This window comes from Lupinus angustifolius, chromosome LG20 (genome assembly GCF_001865875.1).
Source record: "Lupinus angustifolius cultivar Tanjil chromosome LG20, LupAngTanjil_v1.0, whole genome shotgun sequence".
In the NCBI taxonomy this organism is placed as follows: domain Eukaryota; kingdom Viridiplantae; phylum Streptophyta; class Magnoliopsida; order Fabales; family Fabaceae; genus Lupinus; species Lupinus angustifolius.
In genome coordinates, this window is record NC_032028.1 from 4,292,220 (window position 1) to 4,301,081 (window position 8,862).

At 36.3% G+C, this 8,862-nt stretch overlaps 1 pseudogene; it reads left to right on the top strand.

The window, feature by feature from the left end:
• Positions 1,728 to 8,037, top strand: LOC109336080 (annotated as a pseudogene).

Consider the following 8,862-nt stretch of genomic DNA (forward strand, 5'->3'; position numbering starts at 1 on the left):
TTCCACCTTGTCCAATTCTTGCCATCTAACACGGGTAGATTTGTTGCATAATTCCTAGTTATCTGAGTCATGATTGTAGCGGAATTTGTTGGATATTTCTTTGTAGCTCTGATACCAAAATGTTAGAACATAATAGTGAAGAAGGCAATGAGAGTGAGTCGTGAGAGATAAATTAGAGAGGAAATTAGTTGAAGAATGATTGAAGAATGTATGTTGTATTTCATTACATTTTCATTCATCATACAAGCTCATTATACAAGTTTCCATATTTGGCTAACTAACATTAACCACCTAATCAATAATAGAAGCTTCTAACTACCATCCTAACTATGACACTTGTGACTCTTCACTCTTCCCAAACCCATGTAATAATGGAACTCCCTAGTGGTTGGAGGCTCCCCGGTAGCAGTCTGGTCCAACAAGTGGTATCAGAGCTGATGGTTCGACTGGGACATGGTAGACTCAAGGGGGAGCGGACCGGAAAGTGTGTGGTACCCACACTTGAGGGGGAGATTGTTGGGTTTATTCAAGTGTGAAGTCTCACATTGGATATGCGGGGAGGAGTGAAAGAGTTTATAAGAAGGAAAGGTCCAAGGAACTAATGCCTTAAGGTTTTGGTTCAAGACGTGGTGTCTCACTTGTGACTCTGCACTCTTCCCATACCCATATAACAATGGAACTCCCTGGTGGTTGAAGACTGTCCGATAGCAGTCTAGTTCAACAATATTCTTAACCATATGAATACACGTATGTATATTCTTAACCATGCAACAAAATATTACCATCTATGCAAATGCACTAATGTGGCGAAAACAAGTTCAATTAATGCAATTTCATTGCAGTCATATTATTGAATTACATGTGGAGAAAAAACAATATATTAGTTTCTATTCAATTGCGACAGCATAATTGATTCTTTTACGTGTAACTATATTAATACATTATACCAACAAAGTTAGTTTAGTAGTAAAGACCAAGGTAAATTTTTAAGATATATAAAAAGTTCAATTATTAGGAACGACACTTATGAGAGGGGCAAATATATACTGAAAGGAATTAGTTTATTACGTAAAAGCCGAGAGATACCTCTTGTAGAGGAGTGCATCTACTGTTTCATATAGTGTGTTGCCTTGTATATCACTATTTGTATCGGTTGAAAAAATATATTTTAGTTAAAAATTTAATAATTAAATATTTATCTAACTAATCATAAACAATGAGAGAATATAGTAATTTAGAACAAAATATATCTTTATGTTGGTATTACAAAAAAAAATTTTTTTATCATAAGATTAAGCATAGTAACTGAATTGAATTGCTCTTATGAAGAAGATATGTGTGAAGTATGAACTAATTAAATATTCAATTTGAAATCTCATAAGAAGTAGGAACAAAAATGCAAATTATTCATCATTAAAAGGTGGCTATTGGTTTGACTAAGAATTCAAATATAGACACACCAAATCGAATAATCAGATGTGGCAGGATCATTTGGCATTTTGTATTTCTGCATTTATCATAAAATTAATATCATTAGCAGTTACCAATATTTAACAAGATCTTCAATCAATAATAACTAAGTGCATATATAGTGTATAGGAACATGTATCAGACAATATCAGCATACAACTCAACTTAGAATCTTTAAAGCAATAATAGAGAGTTTCAGATCCTTGAAAAACTGGTTAGCTCTATAGTCATTCAGTTTCAGGGTATCCCTTTTCTCTAGCCTATTTCCAAAAACCAAAAAAAATAATCTATGTTATCACCTTTTCCCACTTTTTTTCTTCTCTTTGCTAAATCTTTCTCAACACTTCTGTCTCTATGTTTTGTTCATATTGGTGATGGTCATTTAATTTGTGCATGCCTTGAGATGGATGTTAAATATGATATTTTTAGAGAAAAAAATTTAATCTTTGATGGGTTCCACATAGTTGGTAGTGTTTCAACTTCATTTTGATTAATGATTATTTTATTAATCTAAAGTTTTCTTGCCTGAAACTTTGACTTTAAACCTTGGCATGTTTTCATTTTCTTGAATCTTTTGTTTGTTCTTTCTTTATGCGGTGTGGTTGGTGACAAAATGAAGCATATGCTGATATGCACCACCGTTCTTTCTTTTGTTTCTTCCCTGGATCCACTGCTATTATATTCATACGCTTCTTAGAAACTTTTTACACAAGACTCATTTTTATTTCCAAGAACCTGATTTCATGTCATGATCGTGGACAAATCTAACTTTGGAACCACTTTGAATGCACATGTTGGTGTTTCTCAGTGTGCTTTGCTTTTTGTTGATTCACGTTTAAAGTTTCACATTTTCATTGCTCGTTTGGTGAATGAATCTATTACACACCAATTGGATCCTACTGCTATTTTTTTTCATTGAAACTAAAATCTTAAGCTCTGCATTGATTTCAGCATTTCAAGCTGATCCTGATTCTATAATAAATTAATGATCTTTGTTTTTCTAAGCTATATAGTTTGTGATCCTTGGTGATGTTTCTAACTTTGCTTAGTGTTAATTGTTTTCCATACGTGGGATAAGGAAGAGAGTCATCTAATATGGCTTCAGAGAATGGCTTTGATGAGGCCACAACACCAAACAATCCTCCTCCTTCAGACACAGATGGTGAAAAGAGCAAACAAAAAGAGAAACCTGAGACTGTTCCATTTCACAGGCTGTTTTCTTTTGCAGACTCAACTGATATTCTTTTGATGACTGTTGGAACCATTGGTGCTATTGGAAATGGTTTAGGTTTGCCTATCATGACATTATTGTTCGGTCAAATGATCGATACCTTCGGAAGTAACCAGAGAACAGACCATGTAGTAGAAGAAGTTTCCAAGGTAAAAATCAGAGAATATTCTTAGTTTTGTTCAATGGTGGTGGTAATCTTTGCTTCTGTTTTGTGATTGACATGGTACTATTTGCAGGTCTCTCTGAAATTTGTGTGCTTGGCCATAGGAACTGGTTTGGCAGCATTCCTCCGTAAGTATATAGTATATTTTGGAATCGAAAATGTGATTTCAACAACTGATATAGACAATATCTCGCCATACCTTATAGTTTCTGAGCAAAGGACAAGTACTTTGTAGTTTGTACATAAAACTTTTAGGTATCGGGATTCGGGAGAAGTTGTCTGAATCAATTATTTAATAATATTGCTCCATTGCAATTAAGATCGCCACATTTTGTTCAGAGACTGGGATTGAGAGAATGATTTCATTTTTTCCAGAGGTGTCTTGCTGGATGGTCACAGGGGAGAGACAAGCTGCAAGAATAAGAGGATTGTATTTGAAAACTATACTAAGACAAGATGTCGCTTTCTTTGATAAGGAAACAAACACCGGAGAGGTGGTAGGGAGAATGTCAGGTGACACCGTTCTTATCCAAGATGCAATGGGAGAGAAAGTAAGCAATATTATAGACTTTAATTGAATCATTTATAGGAGCAAACATCAATGTCGAATTTACTGAAACTTAAATCTTATTTGTCTGAACAGGTTGGCAAGTTTCTGCAGCTAATTGCAACATTCATTGGAGGCTTTGTGATAGCATTTGTCAAAGGATGGCTTCTTACCCTTGTAATGATGACCACTCTTCCGCTTCTTGTTGCCTCCGGTGCTGCCATGGCAGTCATCATAGGAAGGATGACTTCTAAAGGTCAAACAGCTTATGCAAAAGCTGCTCATGTAGTTGAACAGACAATTGGCTCAATTAGAACTGTATGTTGTTATTAAACCCGAGCAGTATATGTACGGAAACTGCTATAAATTCTCATTTGAATGTGCTTATTTATTGCTATGATAGTGATGATCATAAATTTTTATTTCCTTCCAGGTTGCATCCTTTACTGGTGAAAAACAAGCAGTATCTAGTTATGGCAAATTTCTTGTAGATGCTTACAGATCAGGAGTTCATGAAGGCTCCATTGCCGGAGCAGGCATAGGCACAGTTATGTTTGTTATTTTCTGTGGTTATGCTTTAGCTGTATGGTTTGGCGCAAAGATGATAATGGAAAAAGGATATAACGGGGGCACCGTGATCAATGTGATTATTGCTGTGTTAACAGCATCAATGTAAGTATTGGCTTCATTTAAATGTTTGTTTTTTTATTTACATCAACACAATCACGCAGGGTTATGGAGATAAATTGATTCAAATATCTACTTACTTAAATAATTTGTTTTCATGCCGATGTATATTTTAGGTCTCTAGGCCAGGCATCACCTAGCATGAGTGCTGTTGCTGCGGGTCAGGCTGCAGCTTTCAAAATGTTCCAAACAATTGAGAGGAAACCAAAGATAGATGCTTATGACCCTAACGGAAAAATATTAGAGGATATTCAAGGTGAAATAGAGTTAAGGGAAGTTCATTTCAGGTATCCAGCAAGACCTGATGAGCTAATATTCAATGGATTCTCTCTTCATATACCTAGTGGCACAACCGCAGCTTTAGTCGGACAAAGTGGAAGTGGAAAATCTACAGTTATCAGCTTAGTAGAAAGATTCTATGATCCACATGCAGGTGAAGTTCTTATAGATGGCATTAACCTGAAAGAATTTCAGCTTAGGTGGATCAGAACAAAAATTGGCCTTGTCAGCCAGGAGCCAGTGTTGTTTGCTTCTAGCATTAAGGATAACATTGCATATGGAAAGGAAGGAGCAAAAATTGAAGAGATAAGAATAGCAACTGAACTTGCTAATGCTGCTAAGTTCATTGATAAATTGCCACAGGTTCTAGGTTCTAGCCAATACTACAATAATTTCAAAGGCATTTCATGATTCATGGTTAACCTTTGGCTTTTTACTTTTGCTTCCAGGGACTGGACACAATGGTTGGTGAGCATGGAAGTCAGCTTTCTGGTGGACAGAAGCAGCGCATTGCCATCGCAAGAGCAATCCTTAAAAATCCAAGGATTCTACTTCTCGATGAAGCTACAAGTGCACTTGATGCGGATTCTGAAAGGATAGTGCAAGAGGCGCTGGACAGGATCATGGTCAACCGCACCACTGTTGTTGTGGCACATCGCCTGAGCACGGTGAGAAATGCTGACATGATTGCTGTAATTCACAGAGGGAAGATGGTTGAGAAAGGTATGTCAAAACATGGTTTCTTTTCATTGATTCAATCACTTTCTTTATATCCCACTACAACTTTGTGTTTATTAATCAGGTACACACTCAGAATTGCTCAGGGATGGAGAGGGAGCTTACTCTCAACTTATACGCTTACAAGAAATAAACAAGGAAACAAAAGAAACTACAGATCGAAACAAGAGGGAACTTTCAGCAGAATCCTTCAGACAATCAAGTCAAAAGAGGTCATTCGGAAGATCTATTAGTCGAGGATCATCCGAAGGGAATAGCAGCAACCACTCATTTTCAGTTTCATTTGGTCTACCTACAGGAGTCAATGTCCCTGATACTGAACCTGAAAGCTCACATGCCAAAGAAAAATCCCCAGAGGTTCCACTCTGGCGCCTTGCTTCCCTCAACAAGCCAGAGATTCCAGTGCTTCTGATTGGATGTGTAGCTGCCGTAGCAAATGGTGTTATACTTCCAATATTTGGCTTGTTGGTTTCTAGTGTCATCAAAACATTTTATGAACCATTTGATGAGTTGAAAAAGGACTCAAAATTTTGGGCAATAATGTTTATGATCCTTGGTCTTGCATCATTCATAATAATACCAGCTCGAGCATACTTTTTCTCTGTGGCTGGATGCAAGTTAATCCAACGTATCAGGCATATGTGTTTTGAGAAGGTGGTGAACATGGAGGTTGGTTGGTTCGATGAGCCTGAGAACTCAAGTGGTGCAGTTGGTGCAAGGCTCTCGGCAGATGCTGCATCTGTGCGTGCCCTTGTTGGCGATGCCCTGGGACTATTAATTGGAAACTTAGCAACTGCATTAGCAGGTTTGATTATTGCTTTCACTGCAAGCTGGCAACTGGCATTGATTATTCTTCTCTTGATTCCACTAATTGGACTAAATGGATATGTTCAAATGAAATTCATGAAAGGATTCAGTGCTGATGCAAAGGTGAGCTTATTTTTCAAAGTGATACGAAGTTGTAGAAGTAACTGCAATTACTTAATCAGTTTATGTTTGAATTAGAATATTGTGTTCTAAATTGTTTATAATTAATCTTATTGAGATACTTTGTAGAAAAAAATAAAATCAATACATGCGCTTAGAATCTTAGATTATGTAACAAATTCTCAATGTACTAATGGACTTTATGGCAGATGATGTATGAAGAAGCAAGCCAGGTTGCTAATGATGCTGTTGGAAGCATAAGAACAATAGCTTCTTTCTGCGCTGAAGATAAGGTTATGGAACTGTACAGGAAGAAATGCGAAGGCCCTATGAAAGCAGGGATACGCCAAGGAGTGATCAGTGGATCAGGGTTTGGAGTTTCACTTTTCTTAATGTTCTGTGTGTATGCAACCAGTTTCTATGCTGGAGCAAGACTTGTGGAAGCTGGGAAGACAGAATTCGCGGATGTTTTCAAGGTACTAACTCTTTCATACTCGTCCAATTGTAGAGAATAAGTGTACTAGTATTACATTCAGCAGTTTAATTTTCCTGCTAAAAATGTAGCAATTTCCATGTTTTTCAGGTTTTCTTTGCACTAACTATGGCAGCTATTGGAGTTTCCCAATCAAGCTCCTTTTCTCCCGACTCTAGCAAAGCCAAGTCAGCTGCTGCATCCATATTTCGAATAATTGATAGGAAATCAAAGATAGATCCTAGTGATGAGTCCGGTACCACGCTGGATAGTGTTAAGGGAGAAATTGAACTTCATCATGTAAGCTTCAAGTATCCATCTAGGCCAGATATACAGATTTTTAGAGACTTCAACTTAACTATCCATGCTGGCAAGGTAAAGTTTGACACTGACTTTTAAAACTCCATATCATATGAAAATGCAGCTGAGTTAAATTGCTTGGAATGTTGTAACTAATGATTACTATCAAAACTGTTGTCACAGACAGTGGCGCTCGTTGGCGAAAGTGGAAGTGGGAAATCCACAGTGATTGCCTTGTTACAAAGATTTTATGATCCTGATTCAGGTGAAATCATACTTGATGGGATTGAAATTCAGCGGTTACAACTAAAGTGGTTAAGGCAGCAAATGGGACTTGTAAGCCAAGAGCCCGTGTTGTTCAATGAAACTATCCATGCCAATATTGCGTATGGAAAGAGAGGCGATGCAACTGAAGCAGAAATCATAGCTGCAGCAGAAATGGCTAATGCACATAGATTCATCAGTGGCTTACAACAGGTACAAAAACTAGATTTATGCAAGTATTTCTAGCCTTATTACATGTTGATGTGATTGAGCTAGTATAACTAACTTAGCAAAATTTTATATCCAAAGTAATTTCCCTTCTAATTGTGTGAATTGTTCATATAGGCAAATGTACTTAACTTCTGGTTTTTTATTACAGGGTTATGATACTGTTGTGGGAGAGAGGGGAACTCAATTATCAGGTGGACAGAAGCAACGAGTAGCCATTGCGCGCGCTATAATTAAGAGTCCGAGGATATTGCTACTAGACGAGGCCACAAGTGCGTTAGACGCCGAGTCAGAGAGAGTTGTTCAAGATGCATTAGACAGAGTCATGGTGGATAGGACCACAGTGGTTGTGGCTCATCGCTTGTCTACAATAAAAAATGCAGATGTGATTGCTGTTGTGAAAAGTGGAGTTATAGTTGAAAAGGGAAGACATGAAACACTTATTAATATCAAGGATGGATTTTATGCTTCCTTAGTCCAACTTCATACAAGTGCTGCAACAGTGTGAATTTTGCCATTTTATTATTAACTATATTCTTTTTCTTTTATACCTTACTTCTTGCTAATTAATTTTGAGAAGTGCATATGAAAGCCAGTACCTAATCTTTGTTTTCCTTTACATGCAAGAAACATGATTCATATTGTCATTGATGTGATTCTCAGTGCCTATATATTACATTATAAGCATAGCAATTCTTACCATTAGCATCATTCTATGTATCTCATTTTCTAACCTTATGCAGCTAGTCACTTTTTTTGTTGTTGATATTATTAAGGATGTACTATCTTTTCAGGTGTGTTGTCTCTCCCAATAAGTATCGCTCTCAATAATCGAACACTTGATACTTGTTATGAACCAAACTTATAAAATTTTACAATAATATACTTCACTTTAGAAATGAAATTTTAGTTGTTTAGTTGATAAGGAGTTGAGTCATAATCTACAATGGCATGAGTTTAAATCTGATTGTTGATGTGGGGATAATAAACAAATTGAAATTGCCCCTCTTATATAAATAATAAGATGTGAAAGAAAAGAATTAATTTAAAAATTAGTCAATATTTTTTAATGTGAAGTCTCTCATCTCAAATCCAAGTGGGAACAATAATGATAACAATTAAATTCAGAACGTCATCAACGACAAAGACATGTTGTTATTATTATGATTATTTCTATTATAAGTCAAGGTGGAATTTAACCCACCATAAACAAACCCAAAGGTAATCGTTGATGCCTGCCGCTAAGGGAACACGTTCATTGAAGAGGTAGAAACTTAAAAAATAATGGGATTATTCTATATGACAATACCGAATATAATAGTTGTGTGGAAATCCAGTGCTATGAGTTGAGTTCTCAAGAAAATGAGAACATTAGCTATGTGCAGGATCTAATCAATTAATACTCTGCACAGCTCAATCACGAAGAGATGCATGAGAATAAACCACGTGGGTGGTGTATAAAAAGAAAGAAATAATATATGACAAAAGTACAATGAAACTTAAATGTAAGAAAACTTAATAGTAAGAGTGTAATTTGTGTAAAGATTTATATCCAA